Below are 20,026 nucleotides of genomic sequence, written 5' to 3'. Positions count from 1 at the left end.
CTGCTATTGATCCTGTGATTCAACTGCAAAACCAGTTCAGTCAAGACTCTCCAAGTCAGCAGTGCCAAGGGATCACCTCAGAACACCATTTCCATGACTGCCTCAGGAATGAAAAATCTGACATTTCTGCAAATGTTGCCACAGAAGAGGTGTCGTGCTCTGGATTCAGAACCCCAGAAAGCAGCATCTGGATTAATGTAACTTTCCTTTTTCTTAATAAGGTGTCTTGGGTTTTTTTATTTCTCAGAGTAGTCACTGCAGGCCTCAAGGTTATTGTGGTTGGCATTTGCAAAGCCTTTATTTTTAAAATGGTGCCACAAGTTATTATATGCTCTCCTAGGGCTGTGGGCCAGACTATGTTAGTGATAAAGCAGTGACTGCATGTGCCAGAGGCCTAACTTTGCCATTACAAATAACAGCGTTTTGTAAACTATTTAAGAGCAGCTGTGGGCTGGATGATTCCTTCAAGTACCTTCCATGTTCGTCTGAACCTCAGAAAGAGAAGGCTCAACCTCTCTCCCTGATGGCAGCTTGGGCTTGCAGTCAAGCAGATGTATTAGGTGCCGTTTGGTTTCATTGATGCAAGCCAAAAGCAGAAACAAATCCTCTTTTTTCATCTTCAACAGAACCTTTGTGCTTTGCCACAGCAGTGCCTGGGCCATGGCTGTACAGGGTGTAAGCACAGAGCTAGGCTAAAGCCCCTGGGCTGGGGTGAGCACTAGTGCTGAGCCTTGCTCTCCTGGGGCCTTTCTGCATCCTGGGACACAAGCTCCTTTGGGCAGCTGCTGAACACTTCTGGGGCTGTCCTGTGGCACAAGTGATCTTGAAGTCAAGTGGAAGAAGGGGGCCTCAGGAGGCTGTGGTTACCAGGAATGTTCCTGTGGGGAGACAACTGGTCCCAGCCTGGTTGGGTTCAGTGTCCTTGTCATGGGAGGAAACTCTGAGACATGGGCAGGTTGCTCTGAGGTTAAATCAGGAGGACATGGCCAGCCAGAAATACAGCAGCAGAACGTAGTGCTCCTGTGGCACCATAAATACAAAGAAAAGGAAAGGCCACACCAAATTGAGTCTTACTACAAGATGGGAAGCTTTATCAAGTCCATTTTCCTTCTGCCAGATGGAATTAGGCAAACACTGAGGAGTAGGAATAGCCAGCAAGTATCTGCAATCTGTGTCTTCAAAGTACTGGGTCTAAGTCAAGCCTGAGTCAGTGGCCATTTCAAAGAGGTGTTCCCCACAGAGTATGAAAAAATCACAGCTTCTGGGGAACTCCACAAATCCTTATGGCAATGCCCAAAGTCAAGAAATAATATTTATGCTCCCTTTGGACAAAGAACATGTATTGCATTTTAAATCCATTTCATATTGTCAGGTTACCTGACATCCACGTGGGAATCTTGCCTCAGGCACAGCAGATGTATACAGTGGGACACTATTTTCCCCGGGTGCCACATTACAAAGTACAGAGATGGTTCCTGTCTATTGAAAAAGTAAATGTTTTGATGTTGTAATAACAACATTGGAGCCAAGATGATCTAAGGATATAATTATGGAAAAGCTGGTAGGAAGGGACATTATCGGATGGTAGAGGAAAACTGTCACCTCTTTCTGTGACCCTCACCATGCTGAAAGGCTTTCACTTTTGAGTTGTTCCCACAGATACATCTCAGGCATTATCTGTCCTTAAAAACAAGGCTCCAGAGCTCTCAAGTGAGACAGCCACTGCACTACTTTTCCTCTGACCTAAGCCATAGCATCTTACACACCACCCTGTAAAGAATCACCTGTAACTGTAGCTTTTCTTCTGCTATCAATCTGTACCAAAAGATTTAAAAAGTCCCACTGAAGTGCTCAGAGCCCTAACACTCCTAATGGAAGTAGCTCTGCAGACATTTTAAATGTCAGCAACACAGATGTGACTTGATTTGAAGTACAATATGCTTTCCTTATTTCATGTTAGTCAAAATCATTTTTTTTCTTTTCTCCACACATGAAACATTCAAGATATTGCTGGTTGTCATCTCCATGCCACATACCCATGCAGTACAACGCAGGAGCTTTATTTAACAGACCAGGGTCACAATTAATCCCAGGAACTCATCCGTATGCAGGGAATCATCAGCCAAAGATGCTGATGAGCTGGACACACTGAGCAATGCTGTATGGGGGATTTCTTGTTTCCTGCACCACGAAGGCAGATTCATGGGACTTCATCATTTGGTCACTTGACAATATGAGGATCAAAGGGGAAGGCAGAGTTTTCCAGTTACATCTTTTTGTCCTATTTTGCCCATAACCTGAAAACTACCTGGGGATCACAGTTCTGATGGACAAGGAAAGAGGTTTCTGCCCTCGTGCCACTAAGGGGCAGATCCACACAGAAAATGCTTTTGTGAAGCTTGTTCCCAGTGTGTTCTGATGCCTCCCTCTGCCTGTGTCCTTCAGTAATCCTTGAACACTTCAACACTGGACTGGATCATGAGCTCTCTGGTATCATCTGTCTTGCTAATCGCTGTGCTGAGGTGTCCTCAACATCCCTCCCTGCTGTGACTCCACAGTTGCTGATTTTCTCTCTGACCTTTTGGGATGTGTCCCACAGTGCTCTGGGCTGATTCCCACGAGGCTTCACAGTAAACACACAGGCATGGGTACAGTGATTTATAGAATGCTGCTGCCATCAGAGAAGGGCTATTGGCAAGTGGCTAAGCCAGGCTGCTTCAGGGGCAGAGCAGAGACAGAGAAAAGGGATCAGTTTATCTCCCTTGGCCACTGTGTCATGACCTGGACTTTAAGACCTTGTGGCTCAAAATACCACTGTAATGTGCAAGGTTTTAGTAGGTATGGGAAGAGACAGAAGATTGTGGCATGTTTGCAACAAGAACAGTAGGAACCATCTGATGCTGGGAAACACACAAAAAAGAGATTATAGAATTCCTGCATGCACTGGAACTGGAATCTCTACAAGATTTCTACTGCTCTCAGTGAGCTTTGGGTCAGCTTCTTAGATACCGAGGGAAATCCCCAGAGCTCTGGGGAAAAGAGAAGGGGATGTTAGGATACAGGACTTTCTCCCACATTCAAATACTGTGGGGGGAAGATGGGTGTTGGAATATTAATATTGTGTTGCTGGTGATTGTACTGATAGCAAACTGGAGATGAACCTTTCTTAGTGAGTTTTTTCTGTCAGTGTTTTCTATTGGCTGAGACTACTTCTATTGGCACAGAAAGGAGGAGGGGCAGCCTCCCATCACCATGGGGTCTACTGCAGTCTGGTGCTCAGCAGGACATGGGACAGGGACTGGCACCACTTCCCAGGGAAGGGCTGGAGCCTGGTACCAATCAGCAAGGTGTGTTTGGTTTCCTTTACCTGGCCAAAGAGTCCTCCTAGCAAAACAGAACAGCATTCTAACAGAAAAGAAGTCTGGTGAAAATAGTTTGACAATTTCATTGAAGTTCCTTTGAGTCTGCTTTTGAGTTACCTCTTGACAGGCTGGAACACCCATACTCTATTGGGATTCAGTTGTGAAGTGTTAAAATACCTTTGTAATTTGTTTGCAATTCAGTTTTGGTTTTGTAACTCCTTTGTCTTCAGTTATCCTCTGGCTCACAGAACCTGCAAGTCTGCCATAGTTCTCCAGGCATGACTAACAGGCAACCTCCAAAGAGTCATGAGAAATTCTATAGAAATAAACAGGAGAAATGTACCATGAATAACCAATTAAATTAACATTAATTAGACAGATTATAGAATTATTTTTTTACAATGGGTCTTCTCTACATAACTTAGTGAGGATGCCTCTAGTAGCTTTTAGTGATGTTTGTATTTTCCATGGTACATAATTTTTCACGCTTGCAAAATAGACTCTTAATGGGTATTGAATTTTTACATATTTGAAAATATGGAGCTTGAACTGAATGCACAAAGAATACATGAATTAAGGTTTCCCCAGCCATGAAGAAAACATGGTTACAGTCTGTCCATGCAGATGCATTGAGTTACTTTCCTGAAACAGAGAGTCTGTAGCTGTAGTGTGACCTAATTTGAGACTCTCAAAGACTGAGGAGCAATTCCATTCACTAACATGGAACTGGAACCAGCACCCTCCACAGTTTCTATTTTCCTTTTCTTTACTACTCTCTGTTCTCTACTACTCTGATGCTGGATATTCACTTCATGAGGTCACCATCTTGAGTGTCCAAAGCAGTGTTTGCCTTTCTGATGGATTTCCTGCTCTCCAGAATTAGTTACTAGGCTTAGAAGAGGAGAAACATTGCAGTTTGTGCTAAGCAGGACCTCAGATGCAAGAATCAGAATAGTTTCTTTGAATTTTGCACTTACAAATATTTGCTTTACAGTATTAATTCGTGTGAAAATTCCCAGATACTTGTTTTTCAAAAAGAAAATCAGATCTATGGGAGTTTAAATCCCAGTAATTATTCCTAATGATATATTGTTGTTATTATTTTTTTTGATTTCTAGCCCTAGCAACAATTAATCTGTATTTGTTAGAACTATCATTACTCAGAGCATTGAAAAACACATTTTTAAGATCCATTTGATACCCGCAGTGAGCAAGGAAAATCTATCTTATTCCTGGTACTTGTTTAGAAGATGACAGTTTTGGATCATGATTCGCAGTGGGGCAAACTGGTTATATTAAGCATGAAGGAAAATAACATAAAGTTGTATTTTTCAACAACATGACAGCAAGAAATACCTTCAAAGGACCCTTCCTGGGGTTTCTGGTTTTATCAGGGTATTTGGTCTCTCTGGTTCAGTGCCTAGTAAAAATAGTCCAGCTTTAATAAAGCACAGATGTTGACATATTCACTCACCTTCATCATTGCATGGATGCATTTCATACTGAATTTCACTTAAGGAATTTCAGACTTTACAGATAATAATCAAAAACACTTCTGGTTTCCCATTGGGATCATTGCTGTTTTTTCAGATCAAAGATGCCACATCAACATAATTACTTGAGATGGAAAGTTGTGATTTTTTTTTATGTACTAATGAAAAGATTAATGTGGCTTAAGCGTGGTAAGTTTAGCACCTCTGTTCCTTAACCTTGTTCAGCCCTCATGCCATTAGACCATATTTTTGCAATTCTTTCTCAAAATCCTTCTTTGTCCTTTGCTATCAGCACGGGTAGTCATCTATAATAAAGTTAGGATTCTGTTTCAATATAATTAAATATATTTCCTTGCTGAATACATTCCAAGCATTCTTTGGAGATACTTCCTTTTTCATGTATAGAAAACCCTGTATGTTTAAATTTCAAACAGTACTATTAGTGTACAATCCAGTACTTTATTTCGAATGACACATCAGATCTGGAAATTCCTCAGTCAGTTCAAGACAGGCAACGGGGTGAGTTTTCAAAGTAGCAAGCTGGAGGTACACTCACAAAATCCTTATAATGGTTAGCAGATTTTTATACTTCACTTTGAAGGTTTATCTCTTTCATACTGAGCATGCTCTGTAGACCATAATAGATTGTTAGTGCTGATTAAAAATAAATCCCTTCCCCAAAGCATGCCACCTTTAGAAAGAAGAATGGTTTTGTGTGGTTACTTTAATAGAAGTCTCAGTGAGGGATAGCTGCAAAGATAAAGAGAAATATTCCATGTCTGGAATAGTACGAGATTTGGATGTTTTACTCTTTTTTCTGTTAATCCCTTGCAATCCCCACACACTGAATTAGAGGTAATCCCCATGAGACAATGAAACAAAGGAATAAATGTTTATGATTTATGTGTTTGGACATGGGAGTTGGACAAAAAGAATAAAGCAGATACTGAGACAAACTTTATAATAAAAGTAATTTTTTTAAAAAAAGTGTGAGAACGTCTGTGTGTGTGTGTGTGTGTGAGTCTGTGTGTGTCTGTGTGTGTGTCTGTGTGTAAAAGAAGGAATACTGGTGGAATGTCATCTCTGGTGGTGTTAGAGGAGACCACAGCCACAGCAGGGATGCTATCAGTACCATTTATCACTGTAGCACACAAGTACTTTGCTTATTTTCATTCTTCATTGCTGTATGTCTAAATTAGTGGGCTTTAGTGGGTATTTCTTGGCTCTTTTCAATACATGTAACCTTCTGTGGAGCATTAGTGATGGCAGAGTCACCAATGTGCAGGAAACTTTATCATGTGAGCATGGAAAGTTTCTTTATCTTATGTTATTAGACAGACCAGGAAAGGTCCAGAGAGTCTGTAACAGACACCTGATCTTCCTTTTAAAAAGTTGGTTCTCTTTTTCTTCTATGATTTTGCAGCTTAAGAATAAATATCAGCAGTTCCACAACTAGCTGAGAGTAGACTTCACTAAAATTGACCTTATAGTGGTCTTCCAGTACCTGAAAGGGGACAAGAAGAAATCTAGGGAGAAACTTTTTACAAAGGCATGTAGTGACAGGACAAGAGGGAAAGGTTTCAAGTTGAAAGAGGCTAGATTTAGGTTAGATATTAGGAGGAAATTCTTTCCTGTGAGGGTGGTGAAAGACTGGTACAGGTTGCCTAGGGAACTTGTGGAACACTTCCTCTCTGGAAGTGTTTAAGGCCAGGTTGGATGGGGCTTGGAGCAACCTGGTCCAGTGAGAAGTGTCCTTGAACATGCAGGAGAGTTGAAACTAAATGACCTTAAGATCCCATCCAACTCAAACCATTCTCTGCTTCTACGAAAATACAATTGAGAATGCATAATTAAGCATAAGCTTTGTAGAGGACAATGTCATAAGGAGTCCTCTCTATATGTACAACTATGGAAGTAGAACATGGTGCTAAATGCAAGACTCAGCTCTCCTTTGAATGTACTGTAATGCTCAGTGACTGCAATATTCTCAAAATAAGGAGATGGGTATCATCATTCTCATGTGTTGGCTTCTGTCAAATGCTTCTTTTAATATTTCTTTTGTAATCTAAATATAGAGTAAAACAACAAAAAAAAGGCCTAAGCCTTCAATTCATTGACTTACCAGGGTCTGCCACAACTTCTCATTACCAGGGTCCTTCCAGATCAGTCTCTACATGTGGTATTTTGTTTAGTTTATTGTATTTTTTTCATTATAATTTTTTTTTCTGTGTGTCAGTTAAGTCCTGCCACTGCTATGGTATTGCTTCAGCAGAACCAAGAAAGCGTTTGGACAGTATATTTAAATAATGTACAGGATTACACTGTTTATTGACTCCAAATATGTTACTGTAGTAGTAGTAATGACAAATATTAAAGCTTTATCCAGCATATTAAGTTCAAACAAACTAGAAGAGTATTAGAGAACCCTAAGGTCACAGGATCTCAAAAGACAGAGGTGAGAGCACCCTTTCAAGATCAGGTGTGTTCCTTTGCTTTGCTACTCTTCGATGAGAGGCTTCTCCAAGACCCTGATCTGATTTTTCTTTCTGCAGTTTAAGCCTGTTGCCTCTTGGTTTAGTACCCTTGCAAATGGAGAAGGGACTTACCCTTCCTGTCATACTGGAGCCTTTCACATGTTTGAAGACTGTTAATGTGTAGTATTCCATTCTTCCATTACCTTCCCCCAGTGCTCATTTCTTTTTGTGACTTATAGTTAGACTGCTTGCTTTCCTGTGGACTGTAAGTTCCTTCCTATACTTGAACCAGAATCTTGTGTTCATGTTTTTTCCTGTTCCTTGGAAATTATTTCCTTCATTATTTTATCAAATGCACAAAACAAAATCTGCCCCCATTTGTTTTCTTCTGAAGTAATAGGAAATTTCTAATGAACTGTTAAAAGTTCACGTGCAAGTAAGTTCTATAGCCTTACTCCAGTCCCAGAAAAGTCTTTGGAAAATTAACTATTGTCTATAATGTGATTGAGATTTGGCCCAGAGAAGACGTTAGTGCTTGATATAATAAATGAGTTCTAAAGTCTGTAATTAATTGAGGTACATGGCAGTTTGCAGGTTCATGGCTAACCTTTTGTTTTATTACCCACGAAGAAATTGAAGTGGGATGTGATTATGTAGCTCACAATAGCGTGTGAGTCTTGGAAGGAATGCCTTCCTTCTAGGAAAATGAGAATAGGTCTGCATGAGATTCAGTCTTTTCTGCTATGCAAGGAAAATCCTAGCCTTGGATCTATAGGCTGTCCCTTGCAAAGAAGCTTATATTTCCCTAACTGTGTAGTCCTTTACTTTGATCATGTTCCATGTGTACAAGACAATCCAACCAATCTGTCATTTGTGACTTAAACCTCGAGTGTTATAAATAAATGCTGTGCAACTGTTGGCTAAAGGACAAATCAGAACATTAAGACGATTAAGAGAAAGCAGAGCATCAGTCCAACTACAATAAAGTTAATATCATTCAGTCCACTGTAATTTAAAACAGCTGTCAGCTAGTCCTGGCTTGTGATATAACAGGCCAAATTCTTGGACATTGAGTTATTCTTAGAAATATGCATACAGGCATTGGCAAGTCATGCTGCAAATTGCCTGTTGCCAGTACCCTGTCAGTTGTATGTGCCAACAGATATAAAAGCTATTGTTCTAGCTCGTGAAAAATAACTTCAGGTTTTTAATTTCAAATTGCTCAAAGACCATGGGGCTAGGGGAGCCAATGCATTTTAAACCAAACCTCACACAAATGAGAAATAATTCAATAAATGGTGTCCAATTCACCACAAAATTAAAGGAGGTTCTGCTCGCTCATTTTAATGGGCATGGTGTGACTCAGCCTGGCAACCTCAAGTGAGGGATGGGAAAAAGGGGAGAAAAGGACAAAGCTGCATGCCCCAGAAAGAAAAAATGTTGGTTCAAAATAAGTGGGCATCATACTTCCCACATAAGCTATAATACATATTATTTTAAGTCTTGTCTGTTGAAATGTACACCTTCACCTATTTCATCTACCCTCTCTTTCAGAGATCCATGCAGCTACTGGCATTTCCTGTGTAATATCACTTAGGAAAGTGAAAACAGAAGTGGAATTTTCAATAAAAATGTTGTTAGATACAAAGCTGAGTTATTTCCACATAGACCACGCTTTCAGTTTCAAGAGCAGAACCATTCCCCTATTGAAAATCTGTATTAGACACTGGAATTTATTGAATATACTTTTCCTTTCTTTTGCTCATGGAACTGTGTGATACACAGCTTTAGCATTGCTCCTTATTCTTGTCCTTTTCCATTCCTTAACTAGATGCCTATGCTTCAGTTTGGTGTCTGTTGTAACAGAGTAGGTAATTTGGGAAAGAAGGATAGCAGAAACATATATCATCATAATGTTCACAGAACACATTGATGAAGTAATTTTGTAACCAGGAACATCACAATTTGTATTGAATTTTACAAGTAAGGTGGAATGAAATGTTAAAAAAAAAAATTTGTTATTGCATTTTGTGAGTTCAGACCTCTTGCTTATGTCATGTGGTTCCAGAAGTGCCCAACCTTAACTCCTCAATAAATGGCAAAACCTAACTGGACTTTTAAGTGTGCAGTAGAGGTAGGGAAGCTCAGTCCTGCCAAGGATGTGACACCAAGGTGCAGGTATGTACTCCTGGAGAAATCTGAGCTCAGAAGCTGTGGGGCTGTTGAAGCTTAGGCACCTCTCTGGTAGACAGTGACTGATCTGTGGTTGTAGGGATGCAGTTTACATGCCTGTCTTCCTTCAGTGCTAAATCCCATTGAGTTGTAAGAGAATTTTGATGCCAAAGTAAATAAGTGGATTAAAATTATCTTCAGTGTATCCAAAAGCTTTTTTCTTTTTTTTTCCTCACAAGTTTGTCATTTTTTCATGCTCTGATGGTTTTGGTGGTTTCTTTTCTCAGATGAAAACTTTACCTTTTGTTTTAATCTGTTTCAGTGTAGGTTGCAGTTTGAGCACCAAGGCTTGAACAAAACTCACTTGTTTAATTAAATCTGATCTTGTTTTACGGTGCAAATATTTGAACAGCAGTGGCTCTTCAAAATGCATAAGGGAGTTTGCAAGGTTACTATCAGGCTAAGGAACAGATATGTGTTGTGGATAACTCAGAACTTGGGTGAGAGTAAATCCGTTGCTCCTGTTGTGTTCATCTATGGGGTTCCATCAATGACCTTTGGTTGCTTACAAATTGCAGTACAAGATAGCAAGGGTCAAAAAAAAGAGTTTATTTCTCAAACTGCAAAATTTATTCTGGACATATGGCACATGACTGAGTGAGGTCTCTTTGGAGGTGGAAAAAATGTTAGCAATAGTTGCTATTAGTTCCTATTGCTAATAGTTCCTGTTGCTAACAGTTCCTATTTTTTAATAGGACTGATAGTTAGTAAACGGTCATTTGTACAACAACACCAGGGATTCTTATTGCCTCATAAGTGCCTGAAGTCAGTCCCACAGAGTGAGGTATTGCCCCTTCTTTTGCAAATGGAAGAAGCTGGGGGTAGAGAAGTAAAGTCCTCCCATAGGAAGCCTTCGGCAGAGCCAAATAACAAGAGTCCTGATTCATGGTCTGTGCTGTGGTTGTTTGATTATATTTTCCATTTCTTCTTTCCTTGTTTGATAGTGAATCATGATAGTGAGTGACCCCAATTTATACTGCAGATGGTAACATTTAAATCTCATCAAAGTCTTAATCTAGTTTACATGGGTTTTTTTTTACAATCTTATAATATCTTTTCCCAGAGATTTAATGAAAAAATAAAGAACTTTGTATAGTATATCAGGAATCTGTACAGGTTTTACATTCTGAGCTTGGCTAAAGGAATAAGCTGGTTTTACAACCTTTTTTTTTTTTTTTTTTTTTCCCATGGTTCCTCTTCCTGCCTTTTCTCTTTGTTTTTCTTTCTCTGTCTTTTGTAAGGGTGCAAGGGAACTAGAATTATGGTTATGCTGTGCTCTGTCCAGGTAATGTTATAACAGTGAATTGCTCAATTTTCTCAAAATTGTGAGTTTTTCAGTTGACAATCACCTTTCAGAATTTTTCTGGGTTCTTGTGGGTTTTGTTTTGTTTTTGTTTTTTTCTCTCTCAGCTCTTTTTGTAGGAAAAGTAAGCTGAACACTATTTTTACTTCCAGTGTTGTAGAGTCAGCACTATTGTACTGACGACAACTGCTCCGATTTAAAATTACTAGGTGGGAAAATAATTTTCCTCAGTACGTTTCCTATAACATGTGAATACCATGATAGTTGATTCGGGTTGGATCTAAAGGATGAAGCAATGCTCACTTCCAAGCTGGAAGTGCATGGGCAAGAACTCACACAGTGGATGCAGTGAACCCTGCAATCTACTTCATGTTCCGACTATCAAAATCCTGTGGTTTTCTTTGATAGAAAAGGGGGCTGTCTGTATCCTTTATAAAACCTATCCATTTGTTGCAGACAGAAAACAGAGTGGAGAGCATTTCTCAATAACTTAGCTAAAGAGAGTTTTTCCTCCAAAAAATGTTTTTCTCATGGAAATCTGTAAACCCGATTGCAACATAACCGCAGTTTGTGAAGGGAACCTATGGGAATGGTAACCAGGGGCACCAAACAAGGTGCTATTTTGTCTTTACAGGTCTTTTTGGGAATTGATAAGGATAAATTCTGGTTTGCTGTGTGTCTGAAAAGCAAAATGAGCAAATTTACTGCCTAAACCAGAGCTGTAGGAAAAAGGAGGATAAAAAGGAGAGGGGCCACCCTGAAATGACTGTGAAGCAGGGAATGCCCTGGAAAAAAGTGACCACCCATTTACTTTCTCATTTTCTCTGTTGTACTTATAATCTTATGAAGAGAACAGGGGATGTTTACCCTTATCATGCCAAAACTCTTCTTCTGAATGCAGTAGATGAGAAATACTCAAGGGAAAGAGAGTTTTCCAAGGAGACCTGAGGGCCCAGTTTGTGTGGAGCATTTCTGTGCGAGCAGCTGGTGGGAGATGGAAGGAGCTCGGGAGTCCTCTCTCCTCCGTGCCCTTGCAGCCAAACTGTGACAGGTATGACTCAGATTAAGCACCAGACAAAACTCTCCAAAAGCCAGAAGACCATGACAGGGAAATAAATTGCGCGGGGGTTGTTGTGGAATGGTATCTAGAGGATTTTTGAGCTGTTAGACAAGCGTCTGCCAGGAGTGACAGTAAGGGTAGCAGATTCTGCCCTGGGGCTGATGGATGGACTAGCTGACCTCTCAAGGTAATTTCCAGCCCACATGGCTGTGATTGAGGGAAAGGTCCAATTACTTATGATGGGAGTGATGGAGTGAGTTGACAGCAGAGGAAATACATGATGAATGGCACCTTATCTTGTTCCCTTGCATGCTTTTTGGTGTAGTGTGATGATACATTTGGTTGTAGTGCTTTGTTCAGCCACTCTGTGTCTCTTTGATTTACATAATTAAAGAGAAAAAATGCCTCCTTCATTTTTTAATAATTTGTTGGTAATGTTTTGCTTTCTATGCTGAACATCTTCTGATGCATCATTAAATTTGAAACTCTGTCCTTTAAGTCTGTTAGTTATGGGCCTAAAGAGATGTGTAAATTTGTAGCAGCTGATCAGCAGCTCTGAAAACAAACATTAATAGCTTTTCAAATCCAAATAATGTCCAGTAAAATTAATTTTAAAACATTCAGTTTATTTTTCTGATGTGATTAGTGAACAAAAAAAGGCATTAAAAAAGAGCTTGCTCCACAACAATCCTTAAAACAACTCTGAAATGTGTTATGCTTCGGAAAGAGAAATCCCTTAAAAGAAATATTTTTCCAGCATCATAAGCTGTTTTATGCAGAGAGAAAAATGGAACATCTGTGCTGTTCATATTTATTTTCCCAACATAACTTACCAGAAAATAAAAGAGAAGAGGGAGGGTTTATTTTGCAATTTCTCTGCAGCTGTTGGTGTGGCTGTCCAGAGATGGCAAAAAAGAAACAGCCCCACAAGAAAAACCACCACGCCAAAAAGACAAACAAAACAAAACCGAAGAACTAGAAGAAGCAGTCAAATAACTTCTAAGATTTAAACAAAATGGAGAAAAGTAGTTTAGGAAGGAAAAAACAGCATTTGCTTTCTAACTTCTTGTGTGACAAATCAGAGCTAATGTACGTGCTAGCACTGCTGTCTGTAGTGCTTTGCGATTCAGTGTGGAGAGGAAGGTCTACAAAGGGCAGGCCAAGTGACCTTGGACCTGCAGATTAATTTCTAATGTTCCCACATAAAAAGGTATTGTCAGCCTAGTCCTCCATGTATGTGCTCCCCTAGCCCTCACACCTGTGGTAACTCTATTATAAGGTTGCGGCAAGGCCTTGCCCCCCTTGAAGACTGCTCATCTCTTTTGATGTTAACTGAAAGGAATCACTGAATTATTCAGCAATGAGATCATCAAGGCAGTTCTCATGTTGTGCTTGACAATTATGTGTGCTGTCCCTGGGAAAATCCTGCTTGAACAATGGCCTGATTCCAACCTGATGGCTCTTATATCCACTTTCAAGTTGTCTTGCAGCGGCCTCAAAGGAGTAAAGCTCTTACTATTCCCTCTATAGCAAAGTGACCTTTGTATGGTGGAAGAGGCTCCCACTTCTTCTTGACATGGGCAGGTGTGAGGCAGGCTGGTGCAAAGGACATCCCCGAACTTTAGCTAACTGGAAAGAGTGGTCTCCAGTGCCAGTTCTTTATCTGGAAGCCAGAGGGTGCTGTCACATACAGTGGAATATGATGAACACACACTGGGTGGCTCTAGCTGACAATGAACAGAGGTTGGAGCTGTATGACAGGCTGGGCCTGAGTGGGCACTGCTTTAAGACATCAATAACTTTACACCTATTTTATTTCAAAGTAAGGGCGACAGCAACATTTGCATGGAGTAGGGAGTGGCTATTAGCTCTGCTTCTAAACCTTACCTAATTAATCTTGCCAACACTTCAGGAGCTGAATTTGCATCCAATACTTCAATGACGTTCTTGGAGTCTAAAATTGGTAGGTTTTGTAGAATGCATCTACAAATGTAATTTGCTCTTGTGGCAACAGAAGAAAGTTGCCTAGACCAACCTAGTGTAAGTTTTCAGGAACAGAGAAAGAATGAGGTGACAAGACTGGAAACTGAGAAACCAAAGTGGGAGGGAGAAACTGGTTCTGCTGTGACTGAAGAAAAGAGCTGAGGTGACATCAGTGATTAAAAAAATGTAATGGGCAGGAGGGGAGAAAGTGAGGTAACAGGAGTTATTTTAAATTACTCAGAAATGGCAGGAATTAGTGGAAATGTGGAGACCAGATGCAGCTGTGCTGCGAAGTAAAGATCATAAAAATTACTTCTCGGTGCATTAAGGCACCATTCAGTATTCTAGCTGGCAAGGACATCATGGATTCAAGCCTCTCCTCCAGGTAGGTCTCTGCCTGAACTGGCTGGGTTAGCTGTATTTTATTAGAGAATACTGGGTTTCTAAGGCTGACATCCTAAGGGTGAGACTTTATATACTGAGCTTCATAGAGCCCCTCTCCAGGGGCATGAGGGATGCTTCAAGTGGGAAGTAAAATTAAGACCTAGAGTTCTGTTTTGGTGATACCAGTGGTGAGTTTCTATTAAAAGTGGTATCTGTAAGAAATTTCTAGGGCCTTGATTGATTTTAGCTATAATGGAAGTTCAGGGACAGACAGTGGTGTGGACAAGCCAGTAGGCAGGGAGCATATGCATGAAGCTGTCTGCATCAGCTGCTGCCACTGTGGGGATGCCCATAAAAGAGGCAGAAGCATCCATAGAGTGGAGAAGTTTCCTATACCTGGAGGCAGAAGGAGGAGAGTACCTGCTCTCTGTCTCCATGTTGCACTGAGCATTGTAAAAGAGTTGGAAAGCAACTGGACAGATGATATTTGCCTGGCATGGTCTGGCAAGCCATTTTCTCTCCAAGAGAAGAGCAAAAGCAGGTGTCAGACTGCTGTGGCTCCAAGACACTGCTTGGTATTTCCTTGGACACTGCAGCTCTGAGGGCTTCAGGCAAAGGTGTACCAGCTTGTTTGCATTTGGTTTTCCTGAGTGTTGGGGAAACAGTTCAGAAATATCCAGGTTGTGAGCAATCCTGACTTACTTCAATTTAGGCCACATTGGGTTAATGGTTATTGAGGCCTAGTTAGAGGCTTTCTGAGAATGAGCTACTGGGAAAGAGATAACTTTATTGGCAATAGAGGAGGAAAATAATTATGTGGGAAGAAGGTTCCGTGAGAATGGTATGTGTGGTTGGAGTACAAGGCCACCTGCATGATAGGATGGTGTAAACAAGGCTTCTCTATATAAAGTGAGTGCAAGTTGCTAATAAACGATTTCATACAATCATATTGATGTGCACATGGAATCCTTAAGCCTCCGCAGACTGTTTTCCCACACCTGAGGTTTTCAAATGAGTTAAGAATCACATCAGATGATGTCCTCTACAGGTTTGCTGATCCCTTGCCTTTCTGCATGGTCACCTGCATGTTTGAGCAAAAAAGTCTGTAAGAAAATAAGTAGTTTCCTTTTACAAAAGCTCATATAATAGCTTCCAGACATTTATGGGTGATAAAGAGACTTTTTGCTGTGTTGTAAGGACAGGAGTAGCACGCAGGGTTTTACTGTATGAGGCAAAAGCAAGGTTGCAGGCTTGTAGTTCTTGTTACAACATACATGTAGCTCTGTGGGGTCTTGAAGAAGTATACTGAGTCGAGGCTGGGCTCTGGGTGTGTGATGGATACCTGCCCCTGGTGTAATCCACAGCCAGGGCCCAAATACATTCAGCTGTAAGCATGGCCTCTGCCTGGCTGCCCATCTGTCCCTGCTTGAGGACATGGGGGGCAAATGTCCAAAGATGACAGGCCTACAGGGCAGGCACTTACCTGCCTTAGCAGCCTGCTGATCTGGTAGTGAGGAAAGGTTTAGGGTAAAAGGGGACACATCTGTCATTCCCCTGCCAGGTACCATTTGCCCATGCTGCCACAAAGCTTGGGATCAGCCCTGAGCCTACAGACCTGAGTTTAGACCTGATTCAGGTCTTCAGACACTTCTTGTACAGCGGTGAAATCTGGCTCCAATTCCCTGCCCTAAGAATAAGACTGAAAGTAGTACCAAGCTGAAGCTCTTGTAAATGAATGTGAACCCCCAAGTTAGGTTGACTGAAGCCCTGGAAGTGATGGCGTAGTGTAGTGAAATGAGGCAACCAGGTGCCACTAATTACTAGGGAGTGGGCATGATCTTGTGTTAAGCCCACCTGTGCCTGATTAGGGTGGGCCCCAACTGCACATGAGCAGGATTAGGGGGCCAATAAAAGGTAAGGCCTGAGACAAGCTCAGCTCAGTCCTGAGCAAGCCAGCAGAGGTCAGTTGATTCTGCAGCAGCAGCACCAGCAGCAGCACCAGCAGCAAGTCAGGCTGACCAGTCCTGAGGGCAATAGACTCAGAGCACTGTTTGTGCACTTCTGCTGGAACACCTGATGGACCTTGGAGTGCCATGCCCTAGGAGAGGTTTGTCTTGCAACAGTGTAGGAACAGTCTGATGGGAGTGGTAAGATCAGCAATGGGAAGCATAAGTAGCCCTAATTACATGAGGTCTGCAAACTACACCTATCCCTCAAAGGTGTATTGGCAGTTTATTCAATCTTTTGCAGGAAAGGGTAATTTGCATCTGTGTTTCTGAACTCAAATCCCACCGGGGCTGATCAGCAGCAGAGTCCTGAGGGGACATGTGCTTCTTAGGCAAGAGACTTGGAGAGGCTTGGTGCCCACATAAAACCATGGGCACCATGAAGCAAAGCTTCAGCCTTGCATGTCTTAAATTTCTGTTTAATTTCTCTAAGGGCAACTGGAAAAGAAACCCAGCAAGAGGTTTTAATGCTGTCTTCATCCAGCCTGTAAGCTGTTCAGTTTTCAGAAATGATTGCCATGAGGAAGGGGGAGATTAGGTCCTTCCCATCACTCCTGACACAAAAATGTTATCAGTGCTTGCAGGCAGGCTAATTGATCACTTGTTAACAGTGGCCCTGACCATCAAGGTCTGGGAGGGGCAAACTTGTTAGAATGATGGCTGCTGTTTGATTTTTTTGAATTTTAGGTAGATAAAGCCAATTTGCCTGTGACAGGAGGCTTAACATGGCATTGTTTTGAGAAGGGATGTGGGATTAGCAGTGACCTCCAAGGGTCAAACCGTAGTGGTTTTTCCATGTCATCTGACAGGGACAGACCTTGTTAACACACAGACCAGGCAGTGTCTACCAGGATGTTAAATTAATGATGATACAGAGGCAAGGCTGCTATCTGCAAAAGCCGTGCTGTCATTTCCTCTGGCTTGTAGTCCTTCCTTTTCCATCTCCTTCACAATTTTGGTTAGCTCTCAAGAGCAGGAATGGTCTAGCATGGAGTGTGTCCTGCATCCATGTAAGAAAGGTAATGGGATCTGCAGATTTTTTAAAAACTGGGTCTGCACCCTTTTGCTGTCTCTTCGTGAAATTTAAGGAGGATTGACAGCTGAGGGATTGCAAGAAACTGTGGTGTTTTCTTTTGCTCCTCTCCCCTGGCCACTTCTAATTATCTGAACTGTCAAGTCTGGGATCCCTCAGTCCTGCAGAAGTGATGCTCCAAGGGGAGAGGCTTAACAACTTTTTAATGCTCAGCTCTCCAGGCATAGTCAAAAGTTGCATTTTCTGTATCTTTTACATGGGATTGTTTGACCCAAAACAGTGGTCATTAAAGTTGAAAGCAGTGGCTTGAAAACAAATAGAAAAGAGGAGCTGTAAACTGACCTGAATTCCTCCTCTTGACTCCCAGGTCATCCCACCAGCCTCCAGGTGCCACAGTTTGTTTACATTAAGCTTAAAAAGATGAAGCTGAGACTGCAGGTCCTTACTTTTGCATCTCCACTAGGCTTTGACCCAGTCTGTAACCTCTGTTCCCTGGGATAGAGAAAGGAGGGGGCTTAACAGCAGACAGCTTCTACTGTTGTGTCTGTGTGAAGAAGTGTCTGAAAAACATTAAAAGTTAGACAGGGTTATGCTTAGATGAAGCTTGTGATAGAAGGGGTACAGCAGCCCTTCTCCTGCAGTAGCTACTGTCAGCTGCATTAAGAATTTGATTTTTATGCATGAAGAGGGAAGGTGAGAGGCATGGGGCAGGGATGAATATACAAAGGTGTATCCTGTGGTTTCAGGAGCTGGTGAGAAGTGCATAATCTGGGGCCAATGGCCCCTCCATCTTTGCTGCTGCTGGGCACATGGCCATGACACAACAGAAATAGCTCCTGCTCTCAAAGCCCTGTGGAGTCTAAATAAAGAGGGAAAGTAGTTCACACAGAGAAATGACAAAGGACTCACTGGTATAGCAGGAAAGGAAGGTAAAGGCAATTCAGTTGCCATGCAGGTCACGGGAGAGAAGGGAGGGTGTGACTGGTCCTGGGGACTGGGATGTTTGTTGGGATACAGGGAGAAGGAAGGTGGAGTGTAATGGAGGCAGGAGCTGGAGGCAGAAGGTGAGATGGAGAAGGAACAGAGTAAAGAAGGAGGAGAGTAGAAAAGAAAGCAGGCTTAGGTGGACCAGAATCATCTGTGAGGCTTAGGTGGACCAGAATCATCTGTGAGGCTTGTTCTCTACTTCAAGAGAAGAGCCTTTGCATCTCCTGGCTTCTTGATGGAGAAGGGTGATGTAATGAGTCTGACTACTCCTCTGCTGATGTCTCAAAGGTTAGAATGATTCCATCTAAAAGTGTAACAGGGCTGAGAGGTTATCTGGACCATCCCTCTCTTGCTCTGGCTGGAATTCATTGGTATGCCTGCTTTTTCAGATAATGGTTTTCAAAGCTCAGTTAAATGCACACCAAAAATGCATTAGAAGAATGCTGTGTTTGCCAAGCTGTGCTCTTGTAAATTAGGAAATACCCTGATCACCAATCTGCAGCTTGAGTGCAGATCCTGGGGAGCCATCCTGATGCCACCCTGCATTTAAAAGATCATAGGGGTGTTGAGGGGTTTTTTTGTGTTAAAAATTTCTCAATTGCACATGCAAGGCCATGGCCAGAAACACGAGTGACCTCACAAGTTTCAAATGCTTTAAAGCTAGTTCCATTCATGTGGTGCAAAGGGCACAGAAATAGTATTAATCAACAGAATGAAGAAGTGCAATTCTATCTGCCAGGCTGATTGTGTGTATCATGTCTCTCATATCAGTACAGAAACAGTCCTGCATGGGACCATAGGCTCATTTTTCAACAGGGTATTTCCCACCAGAGCTCTGTAAGAAAGTGTCCTTGTAATGCTCTCTCTGGACAAGGACTAGCATGAACAGTTGCTAGCAAGCCTGGACAGTTCTGTTGAAGAGAATTTGTGCTTCTCCCCCTAAAAATGAAAACTGCATGGAGAAATGCTGCAATTATCTGTCAAACTTGTGCACATACTATAGACTACAGAAATTAACTAAAAGCCAGATTATATTCCCATACCATGTCCCAGCCTGATCTGTTTTATGTTTCCAAACACAATAAAAACCATGTGCCTCTGTCAGATAGAAAAACAGCCTCTGCCTTCCAGGCTTGGTGGGCAATCATTACTGCAGCAGCAAGACTGGATATCTTGCAAACCTACAGTAAAGCTTTGCTGTATCCCCTTTTTCCTCTTTGAAAAGTTACCTCCAGATTGTTGAACTGTGGAGAGAGCAAAGGGTAAAGTGCTGTCACCCTTCTGAGATCTGAAAATGGCTTGCCATGGGCTAAAGTGCCATTTTAGGACACAACAGAGCAGGAGAGGGGGGCTTTAGCCAGTGATAGCCCACTCAAAAGTAAAGGCTGATTAATGGAGAAATCTGTCCCTAAGCATCAAGTAGCTCGGACATGTGAAAGGTAAAAAACAAACAAAAACCAACAAAAAATCCCAACAAACAAACAAAAACCAAAAAAAAAGCCACCAACCCCCCCCCCCAAAAAAAACTTAAAAAAAACCCCAAACAATGAAATCAATGATGTTTACTAAGACAAGCATGCTGGTAAAGAGAGTTATATGATGACAACTTTCATTGAAAGGGCAGGATGTTTCAAGATGTCTTGTCATCTTGCTGCTTGAAGTCTGGTTGCAAATTATCTCTTTAGTTCATCATCTTAAATACAGATATT

The sequence above is a fragment of the Calypte anna genome, chromosome 1 (genome assembly GCF_003957555.1).
Source record: "Calypte anna isolate BGI_N300 chromosome 1, bCalAnn1_v1.p, whole genome shotgun sequence".
Taxonomy (NCBI): domain Eukaryota; kingdom Metazoa; phylum Chordata; class Aves; order Apodiformes; family Trochilidae; genus Calypte; species Calypte anna.
Note: the sequence above shows the minus strand (reverse complement) of the source record.